The 23,342-nt window shown below is 41.5% G+C and overlaps 1 protein-coding gene across 2 annotated transcripts in view; it reads right to left on the bottom strand.

Annotated features, from left to right (window-relative positions):
- The window catches only part of B3GNT2 (UDP-GlcNAc:betaGal beta-1,3-N-acetylglucosaminyltransferase 2), a 30,477-nt gene extending 22,252 nt beyond the window's left edge, over positions 1–8,225 (bottom strand). The window contains exon 1 of one of the 2 annotated variants that reach the window (XM_042442370.1): positions 7,943–8,225. The gene's annotated coding sequence lies outside the window, so the exon portion shown is untranslated. Of the gene's footprint in view, positions 1–4,708; positions 4,828–7,942 lie in introns of those variants that run through there. The other variant, XM_042442378.1, reaches the window with a different exon arrangement.
- Between the last annotated feature and the right edge of the window lie 15,117 nt (positions 8,226–23,342).

The following is a 23,342-nucleotide window of genomic DNA, read 5'->3' as shown; positions in this document are numbered from 1 at the left end:
AATGACAAAAGTAAACCTCTTTCTCAACATGCAGTCTAAAAAAACAGCGAGCTGGTAATGCAAGATGAAAGCAATTTCTTCCTGTGCCACCAAGCCCACCGGGCCTCTCTGCAGGTTCATTCTGCTGTTTCCCTTTCCTGCTTACTCAGTACCATGCTCAGCAGAAGAGGGGAAACAAGGCTCTGAAGAAGGTGGGAGTGTAGGAATATGACATGACAGAGAATTAGCATCAGACCTATGGACCACAGGTCTCCCAATCTGTGACAGAATCAGGGGAATGATTTATGACAATTCTTTGTGATCAGCTTAAGAAAGGAGCATCTTCCTACTTCTCCAGACCTGAGAGGAGACAAAAATATTTAAAGGCCATAAAATAAAGCCATCAAGGAGCACCCAGTATGACTGGAGTTGTATGCAACTCCTAAGAAAACCTGCTAGCCAGACAATTTAAAAGTGGACACTAAAGAAATGCAGATAATTCAGAAATACACAAGTGAATCTCATTAAAAAAAACCATCATTTACCAGTTATCTCATAAATCTGGCATGCTACTTAACTCTTCTTATTCCAGATGGAAAGCATATGCCTATAATGGTTATGTTATCACAACTAACCACTTATAGCATAGTAGAATCATAAAATCACAGAACTGGAACAGGCCATCCTATCCAACTCCTTTCGGTCATGCAGGAATACACAATCAAAGCAGCCTCAACAGATGGCTGTGCAATTTATGTTTAAAAAACGCCAAAGGAGACTCCGCTATATCTGTGCATATCTTTTTTTTTCTCCTTAAGTGTCATACCTTACATTTCTCCATGTTGAAATTCATTTTGTTAGTTTTATCCAAGCTTTCTGATCTATTAAAGTCATTTTGAATTTTGATCTTCTCCTCTGAGGTATTAGTTATTCCTCTAATTAGTGTCATCTGCAAATTTAATAGGCATGCCCTCTATTCCTTCACCTAAGTCATTGATAAAGATGTTGAATAGCACTGGGGGCAGGACAGAAGATCTGCCCTGCCAGCATTGCCGTCTCGTCTCACCTTCTCTGCTGCCCCAAAAAAGCAGGAGGAGGGGGTGGGCAGAAAGGATAAGCTGCAGATTGTCCACTTTAAGCCATGCCTACTTTGATCTTTGGCACACTCTTTACCGATGTGCATTCCCGAGAAAGTTAGACTCCCCCAGGGAGCACACGCAAGTGTGGCCCTCAGGCTAAATAAATTTTCTCACCCCCATTCTATCCTTAATTAGGGTGTTCTACATTTTTTAGAGATGCTTTCCAGTGTGGATAGTGACACATTTGTCTTCAATGATATTTAAATAACCCATTACTACATCACCAGAGCAGCTGGGGCGTCAAACTCCCTTTTTTCTACATCACAATATCTGAGTTAAGCAATCTCACTCACTATCAAAACAGTTGTGAGCAGCTGACAGTAGGAATAACTTCACTAAATGTACAAAATATTTGGAAGGGCAAGTTCAACAGTACAGCTACACGCCTCTTAAAGGCCTTTAAATGTTTCTTCTATGAGGTTTCGGGCAAAGTTAAGGGAAAGGTCTATCACACCCAAAACATCAGAAATGTTACGGCTTTCCTGTGAGGGGGAAACTACCGGTAGGTTTGCTTGTTGTGAAAAAATTGTTAACTATTTAAGGTAAAATCACAGTCCATTCAAATACTTTAGCTGGCCCATTGATTTTGGGAGCTAAGTGATGCTGCACTATCTATATGACATTCTACCAAAGCCATGACAAATTTTGCATACAGTATATCAATGTTAACATTCTCTTGAGGTAGCCAGACAGGTAACTCCTCTTCTGTTTTGATGCCATTTATTATAAAAGCCTCAGTGTGATCAATATTTTTTAACACCTGCTCCCATCAACTGACCTAGCAGTTGCCATATTTTCTGGTTATTTCACATTTAACATGCCGTCCCTGGCAAATCTTGGGCAAAGCTAGCAGTTTAGGGAGGAGCTCTTAAAATCCTCAGCTAGGGGGTTATTTGGTGCCTTTGACCAAACTACAAATCCCAGGATTTGTAGGATGCAGCCATGACAGTTAAAGTGGAATCATAAAGCTATTCACTGTGTAGTGAGAAAGGGCCTCAGGATTCAGTTGTGCCATGGATGAGGTGGAAGAATTAAAGCACGCACAAATATTGTGTGGTGCCTAGAAACACTTCCTGAAATAAGATAGGGAGAACAACCAGTAGGAAACTTAGAGTAACCTGTATATGCTTGGCAGAGGAGGGAGAGGAGGAGGTGGCAAGCAAGAAGAACCATAGAGATTTACTATATCTTATATATTAAAGTATATCTCTAAGCAACAAAGCAGGAGTGGATGGGTTCAACCATCTAGTTAGCTGATGCTGAGCATGCAGTCTCTCAGATCTAACTACAGAGTCCTAGGAGTCAGATGCAGGCCTCAGGTGCTGGGGTGGCTCAGTAAGTGCAGTTGTGCAAAGGACAAGGCTCCAGGGATCTTCCCTCTTGGGGCTTCCCTTTTACTCCCCGGATAACACTTGGACCCCTGACAGACCTCTCCCCCCAGCCTTTTCAGACCCTCACTCCTCCTCTATGGCAGCTCCTCAGGAACAAAACAGCCCTGCTCCCAGCATCCCACAGGGGGCTACATGGCACAGAGTTACACAAAGAGCTGGGTAAAAGCCTGGCATCTGGAAAATCCTGCAGTAATGTGCAGGGTGACCAGATGTCCTTACTGCAAAGAAGGACAAGGCAACACAAAATTGGAGGACATTCAAGAAAAATGGAGGTCATTACCAAATACAAGCTAGAAACACTCACAGAAATGTAAATTCATGCTTCATAGTCATGCTCAAAAAGGAGGACATTTTGGAATTCCTTCTGGATCAAAGACTGAAATATAGAACAGTTCCCGGATGACATCTGGTCACCCTGACATGCTGACTTGAAATGCAAAGGGATCTTGTAGTACCTTTGATCCTAAGGTCCAAAACACACTGCAGAAATAATCCAGTTTGAGACCGCTTTAACTGCCCTGGCTCAGTACTAGGGAATCTTAGGAATTGTAGTTTATTGTGGCACCTGCGCTCCCTGACAGAGAAGGCTAAATGCCTCACAAAACTAAAGTTCCCAGAATTCCCTAGTATTGAGCCCAGCAAGTTAAAGTGGTGTCAAACTGGATTATTTCTACAGTGTATTTTCGACTCAATTTACCAGTTCAGTGGAGCTCACAATAATCTGCCATTTTGTCACCAGCCTCAGCCCCACATCTCTGCTGCCATTCTGTGACTATTGGATCTGAGCCTCTGGTGAAAAAAAGGGCTGGTCCCATCCCTCTGAAGACTCCCACTCTCCATTGCATCATGTGTTATTATACCTTTTTTATTATTATGCGTGTTATGCCTATCTGGACTGTCCCCATGTTAAAGAGACACCTCCCTGACAATTATCTTCCCTCTGGAAAATACGCAGCACTTTTAAGTTTTCATTGTGTGACCTTGCTTGTGTACTAGGAGCACTAAACACAATGAAACTATTTCACAATGAAGTCACTATAAGCAGGAAAAAAACCCTCAAAAGATTTGTGAGTGAAACAACCAGAGATTGTGAACCGCTATTTATTTTTAAACAAATCAGTTTGAATTTTTATAGCAACTACATTATGTTCTAAACTATTCAATACATTTTTGCAGTTTGAACAATCTATTTAAAATCACCGCAACAACCCACCCACACAGCTTCTATTAAGTGTCATGACTAAGATAGGAGCTCACATTTTATTATAATTTGTTCTTTACTGCAAGGATTCAGCTGATGAACTCATAATGCAGATTTTTAAAGATTCATGTCCAGATTAAACATAAAAAACAAGCCTATCTGTCACAAAAATATTGCTTTAGTAGTGGAGTGGGAACAAATAAGCCTGTCACAATACAGGTTGAGTCTCTTTTATCTCAAATGCTCCAAAATTGTCCACATGGGTATCTGAGATAGTCTGACACCTTTGTTTTCTGTTGGTTCAGTGTACACAAACTTTTTTCCGTGTACAACATTTTAAAGAATATTATGCATAAAATTACCTTCAGGTTACATGTATAAGGTGTATGCAAAGCATAAATTAGTTTCATGTTTAGATTTGGATCCCATCCCCAAGATATCTCATTATGTATATGCAAATATTCCAAAATCTGGAGGAGGGGAGAGAAATCCAAAGCACTTCCTAGTCCCAAATATTTCAGATAAGGGAGACTTAACATTGTACAGTATTATTACAAAATCTTCTCTGTTGTCAATTAATTGTTAGTCCATATAATAAGTTTAAGAACTTTTAAAATACACTTTGACCTTTGCTCAATAGGAAGTCTAATTCATTTCAACAGAATTTACTTATAAGCATCTGTATTCCCTTCAGGTTTCAATGTTTAATTTCTACAAAAGTCATACTATGAGTAGAAAGCCTTTAACCAGCCTTCTCTAACCAACCATGCGTTTAAACTACACCTCCCAGGAATCCTTACCAGTAGCTAGGCCAACAGAAATGAAAACATCAACGGAAGAAAGCATCAGTTTGGAATAATTGTTCCATCCTGATACTGTTTTACAGTATTTGTGTAAGGGACACACATCAATTGCTAAACTGGAATCTTTCACAGAAGACTCTTCCTATGGACAACAGTAGACCTCACTTTTCTTGACCTTAACTCTTGCTAACTGACCTCAACAGTCTTCCTTGCCCTCCATGGCACTTTTTTTCACAACCATCCCCTTCATCTCTTTTGTTCCTTCAAACTCAATGGTAGGCACTTAATCCTGTGATCACACAACAGTTTTCCTAGCATGTGACAGAGAGCTGGAGGAGGAAAAGAGAAAGGTGTAGTATGTATTTAACATGTTTCTGAATCACTTCTCCGCTTAATAATCATTCAAGGTGATTTACAGTAAAATAGCTCACAGTAATTCCAAACAAAATAAATCAAAGCTGATCAAATATTTAAAAGAGGAACGTCAACTCAAAAGGACACCCTTGTTCATTAAAGGATTGGTGGAATACGTAAGAAGGGAAGACCAAAAGACGAGGGCTAGCCTAACCTCCTTGGGAAGGCAATTCCACAACTAGGCTGCTATTACATGAAAACTCCTCATGCTCCCATCATCCTCACTTCTCCAGAAGGTGGGATATTTAACAAAGCTTCAGTTGATTAATCTAAACTTCCAGCCAGATTCACACTGGACAAGGTGATCTTTCAGATATTCTGACCCCCGTCATTCAATTCTGTTTTCAGTTCTGTGAACTATCAGACACAGACACACTTCTACCAACTTTCTAGTCACAAAGCAGACTAATTCTGTGTCTCTGAATGTGAAAATATTGACCAATTTAAGAACTTAACACTGATGCCACATCCAGGCCATGGGACATACTGTATTCCCAATTGCCATACTGATCACAGCATACAGATACCACAATAGAACCATGCCTATTTTCCTCTCCTCGAAAAGGCAAACTTGTTAAATACTTAACAAAACCTTTCACAGAACCTATTACATGTAGATTTTGCTTATCACTGGTAAGGAATTTACAGATTGAGAATATAACTGACTCAAGGATTTCCTTTATTTGTTGAAAGGATCTTGGTAACTCATTCTCACTGAGTAGATTCCATATTATCCAGCTGAATCCATAAAGTTAATCATTGAACAAATTCTCTGTTGACTCTTATTTGGAGGTCAGTCTGATGGAAGGGGAGGGGATTAAGGAACTCTATCCAAACATTTTTGTGGAATGACTAATGTATCGGGTTACAGAGTAAGTTGTATTTAAAGCAGGGGATATAATGTTCATTTACACATGTTAGACACAATCCTGGGGAAGTGCACATTCTAGCCAAACAGCATCTTCCAGCCAGCTTTTGATCCCTCTTGAAAGCAAGTTAAAGTATATAAATATGGAGGGGGATCTCATTTAAAAAATAAGAGTTCTTACATTTGTTGCTGTGTGCTGTCAAGTCTTACGGCAACCCTCAGCTGAACCTATCACAGGGTTTTCTTGGCAAGTTTCTTCAGAGAGCGTTTCCATTGCCATCCTCTGAGGCTGAGAGAGTATGGCTTGTCACCCAATGGGTTTACATGGCCATGCTGTGATTCAAACCCTGCTTTCCAGTCAGTCCAGAACTCAAACCACCACACCACACTCTACATTTTACTTGTTACTAACAAGAGATTGTACCCTATGCATGCACTTTTAGAAAGCAACAGCCTTTGTTCAAAATCTAGACAACAATTTTATTTCTGTATATTTTTTTTGCGAAGCTCCATATTGCCTTGTGACAAGTTGTGAGTCTTACACAGACAGCTTGTAATGGGGAAAGCAGCACATACCTCTTAAAAATAAAAACTGATTATGTGTAACTGACTGCGTTAATGCCTACATGTATGACTACAAATAATGCAGTATATCTGTACTTTCTGTCCTATGTAAGGGAGTGCCAGGCCTCAAGTCTAAAACCGGTGGCAGGTTCTGCATCCCACTTCTGAAAGAGAAATCCCTAGAGACAAATCAAACAAATCGATTTCATACTTCATTTTTTTCCAGCTGGCAACAAAGCGCCTAAGTTTTTAGGAGAGGATAAATATTAAATATTTTATCAGCTCTGATTCTCGACAGCTAAGAAGCCCAATGGTTTTGTTATTCTCGCCTCAGTAGAAAGATTCTATCTACAGTATTTCAATGTCTTCTTTACAGTTTGCTCACGGACAAGGAGAGGAAGCATGTGCCACCCTCCTTATGAAACTGCACCTAGTATTTTCTCTCCCCGCTTCCCATGTCCAAGTATTAGCACTGGGCTTTTTCACAAGAAGACACTACCTGAACCCATCTCCCTTCGCCTTCGTACTTGGTGACAAAGGGCAGATCTCTGTACAAACTCCCATTTTGGCCATGCTGCCTTGGATCACTCCTGTCCTTCCTCTCTCCTCATCTCCATCCAAGCTGAAGCCTCCTCCATTTCGTTTATGTCCAAATAAGGCTTATATAATAAGCCCTCTGCTCCTGATTTATGGTGGAAAGCAAACTGGATATATATATACAGTATATTAAACTGAACAGCAGTGGAGCCTGCAACAAATAAGAGCCAAAGGGAGGAAGGGAAGGAATGGAAAGCCAAGGAAGAGAGAGAGAAGGGCAAAAGACCCAGAGATGGCTCTTCCTCTCATCAGCCACATAGGGCTGCATCCACACTGCAGAAATAACCCGGTTTGAGACCGTTTTAGGGAGCTGGGGATGTTTAGCCTGGAGAAGAGAAGGTTAAGAGGTGATATGATAGCCCTGTTTAAATACTGGAAGGGATGTCATATTGAGAAGGGAGCAAGCTTGTTTTTGCTGCTCCACTGAGGGTCACAACAACACACTACAACTCCCAGAAATCCATAGCATGGAGAAAAAGGCCCTTAAAGCTGTCTCAAACTGGGTTATTTCTGCAATGTGTTTTGAACCACACACACACACACAAACCACACCCAAGACTGGGGGGGGAGCAAGTGTCCTCCATTTTGGTAGGAGGACAAGGCACAAAATGGAGGATATTCCAAAAAAAAAAGGGGGGGGGAGAGAGAAAGAAAGAAAGAAAGAAAGAAAGAAAGATGGAGGAAGTGACAAAACAAAAGCTTTAAAAATAAAAAGACATTCCTGTGAATGTAAACTCCAGCTTCTGAGTCCTGGCTCATGGACACCAACCAACCCATTTCCTTGGGTTTGAATCCACACTGGAGAAAAATAACCCGGTTTGGTACCGCTTTTAACTCTTTGTGTGGCTCTTTGCTATGGAATTCTGGGAGTTGGAGTTTGTGCCCAGAATTCCATAGCAAAGAGCCCCACAAAGAGTTAAAAGCGGTACCAAACCGGGTTATTTTTCTCCAGTGTGGATGCAGCCAGTTTCAAGCGAGTGCTTTACCTGGGCGAAGGCAAGGGTTTCCCTGCTTGGTCTGGTCCTGGACCATGGCTTTCAGGTGGCCTTGAAGGGCCCCTCCGCCTCTGTCCCCATTACTCCCGGCTTTGCAGCATCCCCCTTCGTCCTTCCTTCCTTCCTCCTCCTAGGCTCCTCTTTCGGAGGGCTGCCGCGTGGGTCTCTGCCCTCCACGATCACGACGGCGGCGGCTGCTGGGTCCAGGAAAGAGAGAGAGAGAGAGAGAGAGAGAGAAAGAGGCGGAGAGGCCGCTCCCTCCTCCTCCTCCGCCGCCTCCGCCTCCGCCTCCTCTTCAGTGACTCACCCAAATGTTCCCCGCCTTCCCTCCTCCATAAGGGAAGCCCTCACTCAGCCTCCCCAGCCTAGGCTTCAGGAGGGAGAAGGAGGGCCCCTTCAGCCGCCTTCCCCCCCCCCAAAAGGAGGCACAGATGATGAAGCAGCTCTGGGGAAATCCACCATCCAGGCCCCGCCTCTAGGGAGGCCTCTCCTCTGGGACCCCATGAGTCCAAGGAGACCACAAATATTGAACATGAGTCAACAGTGGGACGCTGCAGCTAACAAGGCCAATGCGATTTTAGGCTGCATCAATAGAAGTATAGTGTCTAGATCAAGGGAAGTCATAGTGCCACTCTATTCTGCTTTGGTCAGGCCCCACCTGGAATATTGTGTCTAGTTCTGGGCACCACAATTTAAAAAGGACATTGAGAAATTGAAGCATGTCCAAAGGAGGGAAACTAAAATGGTGAAGGGCCTGGAAACCATGCCCTATAAGGAATGACTCAGGGAGCTGGGGATGTTTAGCCTGGAGAAGAAAAGGTGAAGAGGTGATATGATAGCCCTGTTTAAATATTTGAAAGGATGTCATATTGAGGAGGGAGCAAGCTTGTTTTCTGCTGCTCCAGAGAACAGGACCCGGAACAATGGATGCAAGCTGCAGGAAAAGAGATTTCAGCTCAACATTAGGAGGAATTTCCTGACAGTAAGGGTTGTTTGACAGTGGAACACACTTCCTCGGAGTGTAGTGGAGTCTCCTTCTTTGGAGGTCTTTAAACAGAGGCTGGATGGCCATCTGTCGGGGATGCTGTGATTGAGAGTTCCTGCATGGCAGGATGGGGTTGGACTGGATGACCATTGTGGCATCTTTCAACTCTATGATTCTATGATTCATGAGGAAGAAGAAGGCCACCCTTCTCCCTGAGGAATTCCCCTGACTCCTGTGTGAAACCTTTGAGAGGAAGGAGGAAGAAGAGGCCCGGGAGGCCTTGAGGAGGGAGAAAGCTACCATTCTGTGGATTATACTTCCAATTTCCCTTGTCTGATAAACTCCGTAGTCTCAAAGGTGATCCAAGATTGCTACCTCCTGGACTGAGGTTGAAATGGAGGACATGTCTGGGGAAAAGAGGGCCCCTGGTTGGAGGAGTCTGGGTGCATCTGCTGCCCTTTCCTTCCCTTCCTTTGTGCCTTGGTGGAGTTTATTCTCCCACATCTGGGATAATTACAGACACACACAGAGGCAATTAGTGTGTCGCCCCAGTAAGCCCTCATTAGAAATCAGTCTGTACTAACATTCATTCCCAAGAGAACCCATCCTCCTCTGTTCCAGCTCTAACAGTTCTCGCTTCTGGGAGACATCTCCGCTAAAGGCCACTGCTTCAGCCAATTAGACCCGGAAATCTTTCTGTTGACAGATGATTCATATTTCGATAGCAAGGAAGGCAAGAGGCAAAGCAGACTCAGGAAGGACCAGAAGCAAAACCATCTCTAGATTGAGGGTTGATCTGTAAAGCTGTATCAGAGAGAGTGTTGCTGTGATGGTCCTCTCCCCCATCTCTTTCTCTCTCACACATACACAGGGATATAGGATATATATCCTGGATATATTTTGAACCTAAGGCAACCCTGTTTTCTTGGCAAGTTTCTTCAGGGGAGGTTGCCATTGCCATCCTCTGAGGTTGAGAGAGTGTGACACACCGAGGGTCACCCAGTGGGTTTCCATAGACTAGCAGGGATTTGAACCCTGGTCTCCAGAGTCTTAGTCCAGCCCTCAAACCACCACACCATGCTGGCTCTCTACTTGAATATATATCTGTATGTATATGTGCTTTCAAATTGACTGTTGACTTATGGTCAATCATAGGGTTTTCTTAGGCAAAGAAGACTCAGAGATGGTTTTGCCAGTTCCTTTCTCAGAATATTGCTACAGGATCTAGTATTCATCGGTGGTCTCTCATCTGGTCTCTGATTCATATACTAATCAGGATTGACCCTTCCAAAGTCACGCGGGATCTGGTCCTGAGTATTTCGAACCCGGTGGGTTCTTTTTGTGTCATGAAAGGTGTGCCACAGGTGTGCCCATGTGCCATGATGACGCTCCTTCCACAGAGCGCTGTTTGGGTGCAGCAGCGCCCATGTGTGTGGATGGGTGCATGCCATAATGGTGCATAGACAACAGAACAAGGGCTTGGAGCGTATGAACCCTCAGCCCTGCCAGGCTGCCATGCATGCATGCTGGCATAAACTGTCGGTCTGTTGAGCCACTGTAAGACTCTTTTTCACTTACATTTCTAGGGTTGTGTGTGTGTGTGTGAGAGAGAGAGAGAATGAGACCCTGGAATAGGGCTACTTTCTGAAAAAAGACTGGGGATCAGTGAGCAAAGTTTTCCCTTGGCTTCTGAGAAGTCCTGGGTGGGTTATTTGCCAATCTTTTCTTTTCTTTTCAATTGGATAAAAAGGATTTAAAAGTTCTCAGTTACAGTGGGCCCTCCCCTTATGCGGGGTTCCGTTCTGGATCTCTCCGCATAAGGAGATATCCGCGCATGCTGGAGCCCCATTAGAAGTAATGGAGCTTGTGCCCATGGTGTGTGGAGGTGAGGTGGTGCACACGCGCCAAGAGTGTGCACCCCATTACTTCTTCTGGGACGCCGAGAGGCTTTTCCGGCATGGCTTTCAGCGTATGCTGAAAGCCGTGTATGCCAAGCCTGCTTAAAACGTGGATGCACTGTACTTTGCCAATAGAAGGGACATCAAATAAAGATTTCCATCCTTCTCCCCTGATCACTCGTGTACTTAAGTCACTCCCAAAGTGCACCAACTAACCATCCCCTGACCACCCCAAATTGGCATTAAAGTGTGATTGCACAATCACACTGGAAGGCCTAGCAGAACAGTAGTGGGAAAGGACAGATTTTTTGGTGTGTGTTAATGAACAGAAAGGCTTTTCAAACGGTCTCCCACAGGAGAACAGCAGAAGAGGGAGCAACATCATGTGATAAGCCCCAACCAAAGATGTTATTACACTGAGCCATACACGGGCTTGCCATATGCGGACTGAGGTCACGCGGATGATGAGCCTTAATATGGTGAATAGGGCATGTGCCCATGGCGTGCACCATGGCACGCAGCACAGGTGTGCACCCCATTCAAACAAGTGGGGCTTGAGCATGCATTCAATTTGCCTTACGCAGGGGTTCCAGAACAGATCCCCCATATAAGGTGAGGGCAGACTGTATCCTGCTCTAGTTATGATTTACTTGTGTGGTGTCCAGCCCTTGGGGCATGCCTTGCGATGGAATCACCTCTGTCAAGGGCTGCTGAGCACCAGGAATTTGAAATGATATGACTAGATGAGGATTGCATAGAGACCACACAAAAATCCTAAAGATGACTGGAAGACCTTTAGATCCAGAGGTGCAAAATCCAGCAATTGGTCAAGAAATGTTTGCCTTTCTTCAGTGCTCCTCTTCTCTCCTTTGACATTGAAAGATGGTCAGAGTAGAAGAGAATACACTTGCAAGGCAGTCATATTCCTCCTCCATCCCTCCTTTGTTATTACCACTCCAAGGTCTGTTATTACCAACCATACCACTACACTCAAAGAAAGGGTCAAAGAAAGAAGGGAGCAGGGAATGCAGCCAAATTGAGACCTGCATCAGCTATTGCTGCCTCACTTGCAGGCTCAGAGCAAGAAAAAAGACTGTTGCTGGGTCAGCTCCAGTGTCCCGCTGGTTCAACTTTCTTTGTTCCCAGATTGCCAGACAACCCAGGGAAGGTTGCAAACAGAGCCTGGAGGAGGCAGCATTTCTTCCACCACTACCACACACTATTTATGTCTGTTATGGGGCATCCTCAAGGCCACTTCCATTAAGGAAAAGCAGGCTTGGAAAGAAATTGTTATCAGTTGAGAGACAACAGGAGTAAAAGATGCTTGATCTTTTTGCATGTTGAAGATTTTTTCTGATGAAATTCAACATACTGATGATATTCTATTTCTCCTTTTCATAGAATTCAAGTGAGGTGGTGGACTTGCTGAATAAGCATTTAAAGAGGGCTAACAAACTGAACATCAGCTAAGAAGGAGACACTGTCTGATTTGGTAGGTGGTTTGTCTGGGGAAGCAGGTAAGTATGCACCTTGAATTGTGCCCTAAAGCTGACTGTTAGTGGAGCTGTTGTAACGAAGGAATTGTATTCTTCCTGTATCCAATCCCTGTTAACAATCTGGCTGCAGCTCTTTGCATCAGCTGAAGTTTCTACACACTCTTTTGTTGGCAGCCCCATGTAGAGAATGTAACCACAGTAATCAAAATGGGATGTAGGTATGGCGTATGCCATTGTGACCAGGTCAGACATCTCAAGGAATGGGTACAGTTGGAACATTAGTCATAATTGTGCCACTGCCAATGCACTTCTAGCCAATGCAGAAACCTGAGCATCCAGGTTCCAGGCTGATCCCAAACTGCTAAACAGTGTTTCCAGAGAGAGTATAGTCCCATCCAGCACAGGCTCACTCCCTATTTCATGATCTCCCTTGCAACTAGCTAGGAGCACCTTTGGCATGTCTGTGTTAAGCTTCATTTTGTCTGTCCTCATGCAGTCCATTACTGTCCTTTGTTCACTGAAGTATTTAAAAAAATGTGGGCCCAGTCAGAAATGCTCTGATGGTAACTTACTGGTGGTAGTCTAGTGCAGCTTTTCTCTGTATGAACATCCTTATCTTATGCAATTGATGAACCTGCCCAAATGTAGACATTATTTTCATAGGCCTGTATCCAAGCCTTTATTAATTTGGACATAGTGGTACTATCTGTTTACATCCCTCTCCAAGAGGTTTGCCCTTTTTTTAGTGGTAGGAAAATACTCTTTTATTTCCCTGGCCTTTTGTTCTGTTTTGGAGTTCTTTATCCAGACTGATCTTTTTAGGCTGCGCTGTCATTTTAATATTTATTCTAGCACCCAGACAATGCATTTGGATCAGTTCAAATATACATACTAAGCTACTGGGAAGTGGAAGAAACAAGATTAAATATACTAAATAGATACAGGTATACATTTAAATAAATCAGAATTATAAAAGGTCCAAGGTAAAAATAAGAGGTTCTAATACTTTAAAAAGAAATTGAATTTTTAAAAAATCTTCCTTGTGGACCTACATAGAAATTGTATGAGAATTTACCTTTATGCAAACAGACTGCACTAAAAAGTCTTTCAAACAGTAGCTGACCTTTAGCAAACCTGTGATTCAGAACAATAATTTTTACTGTGCTATCAAGACAAAACATATTCATTTCAACATGAAATATGTTTAAGCACAAAAAAGAGTGAAGACATTCCAAAACTATAGAGAAAAATCAAGCAATTTGTATTTGTAACTTCTTTCAAATTCATCATTCTGTATGCAGCAAAAACATGTTTTCATAGCACCTGGTCTCTGTATGGTAGGGCATGGTCCTATGCATATTCACCAGAGTAATTGTTATTGAACTCAAGGTGGTTTGCTTTTGAGTAGACATGAATAGGATTTAACTGTGAATTTCATGCTTATTAATGTGTTATACAAGTTTGTAAATTTCAGGAGAAAAAGAAAGCTTATTATTACTTAAGGCAATGGGTGGATGAATTACTTGGTGCATCATTAATTATGATTTAAATGAGAACTCTTTTGGCAAGCTACCACAAAAAAATTTCAGTTTTAAGTATACAGTATGTTGGAAATGCAATGTTGCTTTTAAAATTCAGAGTCTTGTACATTTAATTAATTCTATGGCAAATATCATGTTTCCATTTTGCAATAGTAAGTCTGAATATCCTCCTCTCCTCACAATTCAAAGTCACATAAATGTATCAAATAGGATTGGCTTTTCCTCCTGCTTGCCTCATTTTTAAAAATCCAGCTTCATTCCTAATCTACTGACATTTGAATAGATTAAGAAATGACAGCATCACACTTGCATAACCTTTTAATTAATTCATGTGTGAAGGTTGTATACAGTAATACTGAATGCAGCGTTGGAACATCATAATCACAGTTCTGGTTAGTGGGTAATTGTATTTTCAAATATCTAAATTAACTCCATAAAAAAGCTTTATGATATTGAAAGTTATTGTTCATTAGAACTAACATTAACACTTTCTGTTGCCATTATATCTTATCTATCATGCAGTCCAGCAAATGGGTAATTTCAGTAGAAATGAACTTCACCTAATTCAAAATATGCTTTTACATACATTTCTGCAAATACTACATAGTGTAATTAATGCATCACTTAGATGTGAAGTAGTCATGCCTTCCTTAAAACTTGCATTCATGAATCTGTCTTTCTGTATGGAGAAAACATTAATTGATGACAGACTTCTGTCTAGCAAAATTATGCTTTTTAGATCTGCAGAATAAAGAAGGTTGGTACATGTCTGTAATTATCTAATGCTGATATCTTTCCCCTTTAATGATATCCTAGTGTGTATCTAATCATAAGATCCATCAAAGTGGAAAAAAACCAAAACCCTGATTATATGAAGAACTGTTGTTGGTGAAATCCAACACTGCAGTGGTGGTTGCAACAAAATTTTCTTACCTCCCCCTCTCTGCAGCTCTCCATACCTAGTGCTGCAATATTCCAGTCCCATATATCCAGGAATAAATTTACATATTATGCGAGTTATTATAATTATGTATATAATTAATTTGCATTCTGATTATGCAAATTCAACACATTAATTATTGCACTTTTTCTACCATTATGTTTGAACCTCAGTACCCAAGCGAAGAACACTTTTTACAATCTGAAGTTGAAGGCTTTCGTGGCCGGCATCCTTAGTTTTTGTGAGTTTTTCAGGCTATGTGGCCATGTTCTAGAAGAGTTTATTCCTGACATTTTGGCGGGATGCTGGCAAAACATCAGGAATAAACTCTTCTAGAACATAGCCACATAGCCTGAAAAACTCACAAAAAACACTTTTTATCTTCATTTCCCTTGTAGTTGGTGTGAAGGGAGGGAGGCTTCCAAGCAGCCCCATAGAAAAAAGGGATTCTCTTTACTCTTTTCGGGCTGTTTGGAAGTGAAGCTCCATCATCCCATCTAACCCTAGGCTCAAGCCAGTGACACAGTTGCCACACAACACAAGACCATTTCTGCTTGCCTTCTTTCCTTTCCTGCATTCTAGGACTATCGGGGGAAGCGGGGAGGTAATGGAAGAATAAGATGGCAATGCTATGCCTGTGCAGTAGCAACCAAAGCCTGCAGGGCAAGATAAGGCTCCTGCCAGTGCCAGTCTTCTTGCACAATTTCCTGCTTTGTTGCCACTGCCAGATTTTAACCTATCCATTGGCCTGTGATGAAGGAGGAATCCGGGATTGATTGCTCCAACTGGTCCAGCCAACCAAGACATTTTTTAATCTCTTCGATCCAGGATTTTCCAGGTTTTCTCGGACAAATGGCAACCCTGTTGACGCCACTAGATATCATCCGAATGCAAAGGGCCTCCCAGCCCACCAGAGGCGGTTTAGGGATTGTGTTGGGATTGGTGCAGCAAATGGGGAATTGTTCTCTGCCAAATCTGCTAGATTCTCTTGTTTTGCCCACAGAGGTCCATTGTGGAAAACTGGCCCAATTTTTCAGATTGATGTATTAAAATTAAATAATAAAATAGCAATATTTTCCTAAGAGCTAAGTTCTGCTGATAATTCTATGTGACAGGCCAGGGAATAACTAATATAAGTATACCAATCAAGACAGATTGAAAATATGTTTCATTACATTTTGTATTACTGTATAGGTGGCCCATCCTAGGTTTCTTTGTTCTTTCCAGCAGTTTTTAGAAGATCAATTAAATCAATTATTCTCAACCAATCGTACATGACCTCAGGTTTAAGACCAAGCATATTAAAAGAACTGGCTGAAGTAATCTCAGAGCCACTGTCAATAATCTTTGAGAATTCCTGGAGAACAGGAGAAGTCCCAGCAGACTGTAGGAGGGCAAATGTCCCCATCTTCAAAAAGGGAAGAAAAGAGACCCAAATAATTCCTGCCCAGTTAGCCTGACATCAATAGCAGCAAAAGATTCTAGAGCAGATAATTAAACAGACAGTCTCTAAGCATTTTGAAGAGAAGGCCATAATCACAAAAAGTCAACCAAAACGGTCATGCCAGACTAATCTTATGTCTTTTTTTATAATTACCAGCTGGGTAGATAAAGAAAATGTTGTGCATGTAGCATATCTTGATTTTGATAAAGTTTTTGTCAAGGGCTCCCATGATATTCTTAGAAACAAACTAGTAAAATGTGGGCTAGAGTAGACAATGCAACTATTAAGTGGCTTTGTAATTGGTTGACTGGCTGAACCTAAAGGGTGCTCAGCAATGGCTTCTCTTCATACTGGAGAGAAGTGACCAGTGGGGTGCCACAGGGTTCTGTCCTGGGAACAGTTCTGTTCAACATCTTTATTACTTAGATAAAGGAATAGAGGGCATTCTTATCAAATTTGCAGATGACACTAAATTAGGAGGAGTAGCTAATGCCCCAGAGGTCAGTATCAACATTCAAGATTATCTCTTTAGAATAGAAAACAGGGGCAAAAATAAAAAAAAGAATTCCAACAGGGAGAAATGTAAGGTAATACACTTGGGGTGAAAAAATTAAATTCACAGATATAGGATGGGGGACACTTGGCTTGACAACAGTTCGTGTGAAAGGGATCTAGGAGTCCTAGTAGACCACAAGCTGAACATGAGTCAACATTGTGATGCAGCAATTAAAAAAGGCAATGCGATTCTCAGCTGCATCAATAAACATATAGTGTCTACATGGAGGGAAGTACTGTATTTTCCGGGTTATAAGGCGACTGGGGGTATAAGACAACCCCCAAGTCGCATGCCGGCAGCGTCCCTAGCCTCCTATAAGGGGGTCTCGTGCCGGCTTGAGGGGGCCTCTCTGGAGGCCTGAGGCGGGTATCGTGGCTGGGCTCTTTCTTGCCGCCATTGTTGCTGCAAAAGGTGGCAGAGAAGCGGCTCCATTGCCGGTCGGGTCGAGATAAAGAGCTGGCCCCTTATTCCTCGCTGCTGCTGCTGCTGCTGCTGCCTCTGTCACCACCCAAGATGCTCTGCTCCTCCAGCTTCTTCAGAAGTCTGCTGCCGCCACCACCCAGGACACTCCGCTCCTCCAGTGGCTTCCGTGGTGGATTTCTGAAGCCGCTTGTCTGCTGCCTTTTTTTTTTTTATGGATTGAGGCGGGTTACAAAACAAACAAATATCAATAAAATACATGATACATATAAAAACCCACAAAAATTAAATAACCCCCTACCTCTCTCTCCCTACCTAAGTTAAAACAGAATTAAACAAATCAAGAACAATATAAAACAAGTTAAAATTAGATAAAATTGCAAGACCATCAAAACTAACAAACTAAAGTCGAGACATCTTCTTGAGGGAGGACAACGCTATCCATATCAGTGTCAATGGAGTAGGAGGTCAATCTGGAAAGGCCTGCCAGAAGAGATCTGTCTTGACAGCTTTTTTAAACGCGTCAAGGGTAATAATATGATAGATCTCCTCCGGCAGCCTATTCCAGAATTTAGGAGTGGCAGTTGAGAAGACCCTCTGGGTAACTACAGGCAGCCTGGTCTTCTCAGTAGATTCATCCCAGAGGACCTAAGTGAGCAGGGTGGATTGTATGAAAGAAGGTTCTCCCTCAAGTAAGCTGGACCCAAGCCATGTAGGGCTTTAAAGGTTATAACCAACACCTTGTACTGTGCCCAGAAACTAAATGGCAGCCAGTGTAAAGACTTTAGAATTGGTGTAATATGGTCGGTTCTAGATGTACCGGCGACCAGTCTGGCTGCTATACTAATTGAAGTTTCCAAACTTGGCACAAGGGTAGCCCCATGTAGAACACATTGCAGAAGCCAAGTTGAGAGGTTACCAGTGCATGTACTACTGTTTCTAGGTTGCCCGGCTCCAGGAAGGAGCGACCTGCAGCCTATGATTCTATGAAAACCACATGATAGTTTCACCTCAGGGTCACCATTAGCCAGAAACCATTTGAAGGCACACAACAAACACCATGCTGCTAATAGACTAAGGCTGCATCTGCACTGCAGAAATAATTGAGTTTGACACCACTTTAACTGTCATAGGTCAACGCTGTGGAATTCTGGGATTTGTAGTTATGTGAGATATTTAGTCATCTCTGGTGTTGCAGCCAACTACAGTTCCCAGGATTCCATAGCATTGAGCTATGGCAGTTAAAGCAGTGTCAGACTGCATTATTTCTGCAGTCCAGATGCAGCCTAAGAAAAAGAGAAGAAAGTTGTACAGGTTGACTATTCCTTATATGGAATTCTGAAATCAGAAATACTCCAGAATGCAAAATTGTCCACCTAGGTGGCTGATATAGTGACACTTTTGCTTTCTGATGCATTGTACACAAATTTTATTTCATGAACATTTTTAAAAAAATATATAGATGATTAGCTTTTAAAACTCCTGGAAATGATGGAAATGGATAAACTGACTAGTCAAATAAACCATAAAGATACAGATGACATAGAGAAAGAATGGAACCCAATTATAGAATATTGTAAGGCAATATTGTTAGGTGGAAATAAGAAGTAGGTGGGTGGAAGATTTATGCTAGAAGATAATTTAGATAATATGAACTATAATAACAATACAAAGTTTTGAATGTGCTCTAGGTTGACTATTTTAGAAATTTTACTGTAATTTTTGAATTAAACATTTAAAAATAAGGAAAGGAGATGATTAACTGACAGGAGGAAAGTTTGTGGGGTGACGGTGGAAGTCAAATTAGTAGAAAATTATATAGGGGCTTATATTTGATGTAATCACCTTTTGTAAATAGTTGATGAATATGATTGTTTCATATAATAATAAAATTTAATTTAAAAAAAGTATGTATAAAACTACCATAGGGCAATGTTTATAAGGTGTATATGAAACATATATGGATTTCATGTTTCGACTTGAGTCCCATCTCCTAGTTATGCTATTATGTATATGGATATATTCCAAAATCCAAAAAATTGCAATACCAAAACACTGTTGGCCCCAAGCATTTCGGATCAAGGAGACTCAACCTATAACTTTTTTTTTCTTCTGGTGATTTTATGATTCCTCTAGGGTGCACCCTGCAATGTTTATCTTTACAGTTGGTATTATTTTTGCTGATGTGTGATGAAAAACACTGCTGTGTGATGATGTAGCTAATTTCATTTTCTGATGTATCCAAGTAATTACTTATCTCTATTACATCTTTCTATTAAATGACATTTCCTAGCTGGATGTACAGAAAGAAAAATCTTATAAGTGCCTATGCTGACTGCCTTAGAAGGAGGTTGCTTTGAAAGGATCAGAAATAATGCTTGTCTACGTTATTTGGGATATACGCTTGCCTCAGTGATCCTGACAGAAATTACCATTTGATAAAAATAGGATTTGCTTAATAATGCAATCTGAGCTTCCTTTCAGATAGCCAGTGACAGTAGGTCCTCTAGTCACAGAGCTTTATCACACTAGCAAGATCCCGCAGGAAAACGAGAGTTAAACGAGAGTTAAATTAAATTCAAATTTAAACAGAACCCACAAATTTGGGAAGTTTATCACACTGAATTGCTGCTAAAGTGAAATAACTTTAAACCGAAGTTGAACCAGAGAAAATGCCACCTTTTTACTTCTCGAAAGTAAAAAGGTGGTGTTTTTCTCGGTTTAACTTCGTGTTATTTCTTGTTAACATCGACGTTGTGTGATAAACTTCGGGCATTTCCGAGTTGTCTCCAATTTAACTCTCCTTTAAATCACATTTTCCCGCAGGATCTCGCTAGTGTGATAAATTCCACAGTATGGTCGCAGCATGCGCTTTTAGAAGAAAGCCCATTTTCACAGTGAATCATCATCTACTGGATACTTAAAACTATCTATCTTGTATCCTTTTTGAGGCAAAGTGTATGTGATCCACTCTGAAATTTTGTCTCTGTTTACATTTGCTACTTGTTCATCTCATTTTTAATTCTTATAATAACTCTATGAAGTTATATCCCTAGCTAAGGATTTGAAGGAAGGCAGTACAATTTTTAGTCCTCTCTGCTACGCCTTATAGAAGCATTCCTTTGGGAGCTGCACAATGCTCTCTCATATATGCACACAGGCTGACTCACTGACAGGTATATACAAGTGTTTTGGATATTTCCCAAACAGCTGCAGTAACAAAATGCATAGCTTCACCTATTGCAATAAGTGGGATGGGACATTTCTGAAAGTGGAGCTTTTTTACTTCTCTCTAGAAGCATGCAAATTCCCAGCAAGGTTTTCCCAAAAAGCCATGGCAAACCAAACACGGGAATACTGTAGATGTATATCTTGTGTGCAACAAGGTTTTGACAACATCCCTCATGGTATTTTTATGGACAAGCTGACAAAATATGGGCTAGGCAATAGTACTCTTGTGTAGACATGCAAAATGCGACTCTCCAATGGAGAGAAGTTACAAGTGACACACCCATATCTTCTTTAATACCATTATAAATTATTTGGATGAATGAGTAGGTGTATTAATCAAATCTGCAAATGATATCCAATTGGGAGAGGTAGCTATTGAATGTAAAGAACACAGATATTCCCATTGCTGACACTTTGAAAAATCCAGTTGAAAAAATGGTCAACTGCTGTGAGATTCCCCCATTCTCGGACTTTTGTAAAAATTTCATTTTTTGTGATCCACTACAAATTATGTATTTGCAAAAAAAACTATAATAATAACAACAAGGATTAAAAAAATGAAAGATGGGCCATCCAGTCCAACCCCATTCTGCCATGCAGGAAATCCAAATCAAAGCATCCCCGACAGATGGCCATCCAGCCGTTTAAAGACCTCCAAAGAGGGAGACTCCACTACACTCTGAGGGCGTGTGTTCCACTGTCAGACAGCCCTTAGTGTCAGTAAGTTCTTCCTAATGTTGAGGTGGAATCTCTTTTGCTGTAGCTTGCATCCGTTGTTCTGGGTCCTAGTCGCTGGAGCAGAAGAAAACAAGCTTGCTCCCTCCTCAATATGACATCCCTTCAAATATTTATTAAGGGCTATCATATCATCTCTTACCTTCTCTTCTCCAGGCTAAACATCCCCAGCTCCCTAAGTCGTTCCTCGTAGGGTATGGCTTCCAGACCCGTCACCATTTTAGTCGCTCTCCTTTGGACATGCTCCATTTTCTCCACATCCTTTTTAAATTGTGGTGCCCAGAACTGGACACAATATTCCAGGTGGGGCCTGATCAGAGCAGAACAGAGTGGCACTATTACCTCCCTTGATCAAGAATCACTTTGTTACTTTAGGAGCATAAAATGTATTACATGTGACTTGGTTTGCCATAATATCATCACATTTGTTATATTAAAAAGTTCAGTTCATTCAGAATATAATTACCAATTGAACTTCTCTAAAGTCTAATCTACACTGTTGAAATAATTTAGTCTGACACTTCTTTAACTGTCATGGCTTGTTGGCTCTCAAGTAAGGGAGTTAATGTAGAGAAATATCCTGCAGGACAGAGATAGCAGGAGAGGCTGGTTTACTAATAGGGTTTTAAAGAAAATAACCCAAAAGAAGGACAGTGTGTGAGTCCTGAGTAACAGCAACCATTGTTTTCTGAGGAGAGTGGAGTAAGAGGAAATGTAACGGAAACAAAATAAAGACTAAGAAAGTAAAATCAAAAAGTGAAACAAGTAACACCCTTTTATGAAGTAGCAAATGTCAAATCCATAATCTACTAGTGAAATAGAGGCCCGGTACAAACAGGTGGCGGCCTGTTTCCCTCTAGAGCGATGCCGCAGCCGCCAAACCACGCAGCGTCCATCCAGAGTGAAAAGAACCTGGAAAAATGCTGTGCATTGTTTACATCAAGATGGCGGCACCCGTATGGACACCATGCCGTGCTAGGGTTAGGGACCATGCAGTTGGTGTGCAGTCCCTAACCCTTGTATCACTGCCGCCACCACCTTTTCAGCCCGTCTATCTTGGGCCATTGTTTAAGTCATCTTATAAATAAAGTTCTATTTCCATTTTAACCAAAGCTTGTCTGCAATTTGAGTATATATCCACATTACTAATTTAAAACAAAGTCTAGAGAAATTTTTAAAAAGGGTCAATAACAAATTGGTGGCAGCAAGGGGATAGAAAAACCCCTTTGGGCTGCCACAATAGGAAAATAGTTGGGGGAGTGAGACTCATCGTGACAGTGTCAAACTGCATTAATTGTGCAGTGCAGATTAGAGCTAAATCTTATTTTTCATTACAAACAGAGCTAAAAGATCTCAAACTGCAATGAAACCCTGAACCATGAGGAACCTCTTTGATTTTTATAGCTGAATAAAAACTGAAGAGAGCTGCCCTGAGATCTCTTGATATAGGACAAGGTATAAATACTGAGTGGTGGCTCAAGTGGTTTGTAATGTTGATTGGAAGATTGGCAGATTGGCAGTTCGACGTCCGTGTGCTGCATGATGGTGTGTGCTCCTATCACTAGTTCCAGCTTTTCCCAACACAGCAGTTCGAAAGCATGCAAATGCAAGTAGATAAATAGGTACCACTTCAGTGGGAAGGCAAACAGCATTCTGCACAGTCATGCTGGCCACATGATCACAGAGTAGTCTCTTAGGCTTAGTAATGGAGGTAAGCACCACTGCCTATGGTCAGACACGACTTGACAACCTTGTCAACAGGGAATATCTTTAAATTACCTTTATAAATATTTTGATAATAAATAAATAAATAAATAAATAAATAAATAAAACAGCATTAGTAAAGAAGATAAATTTATTTTGTCTCCGCTAGTTCAACAAAAATGTTGCCACTTGAAAGAAAGTAAGTGGCTTATGGTTTCTCATTAAAATCTGGTGCATATACAGTATTAAGTTACTTTGACACCCTCCCCTCCAATTTTGATCAGCTTTTTGAAATATTGGGTAAGTAAGAAAGAAGGCTTATGGGAGGACAATGGCATCACTAAGGCAGACTTCACCTCTGCGCAGTAATAGCTGCCTTCCTCTGCCAGACAGGCCACCTCTTCCATGGTGTGCATAGGCTGCTGCTGCCACCCAGGAGCC

This window comes from Sceloporus undulatus, chromosome 1 (genome assembly GCF_019175285.1).
Source record: "Sceloporus undulatus isolate JIND9_A2432 ecotype Alabama chromosome 1, SceUnd_v1.1, whole genome shotgun sequence".
Lineage (NCBI taxonomy): Eukaryota > Metazoa > Chordata > Lepidosauria > Squamata > Phrynosomatidae > Sceloporus > Sceloporus undulatus.
This window is presented reverse-complemented; position numbering and strand designations above follow the sequence as displayed.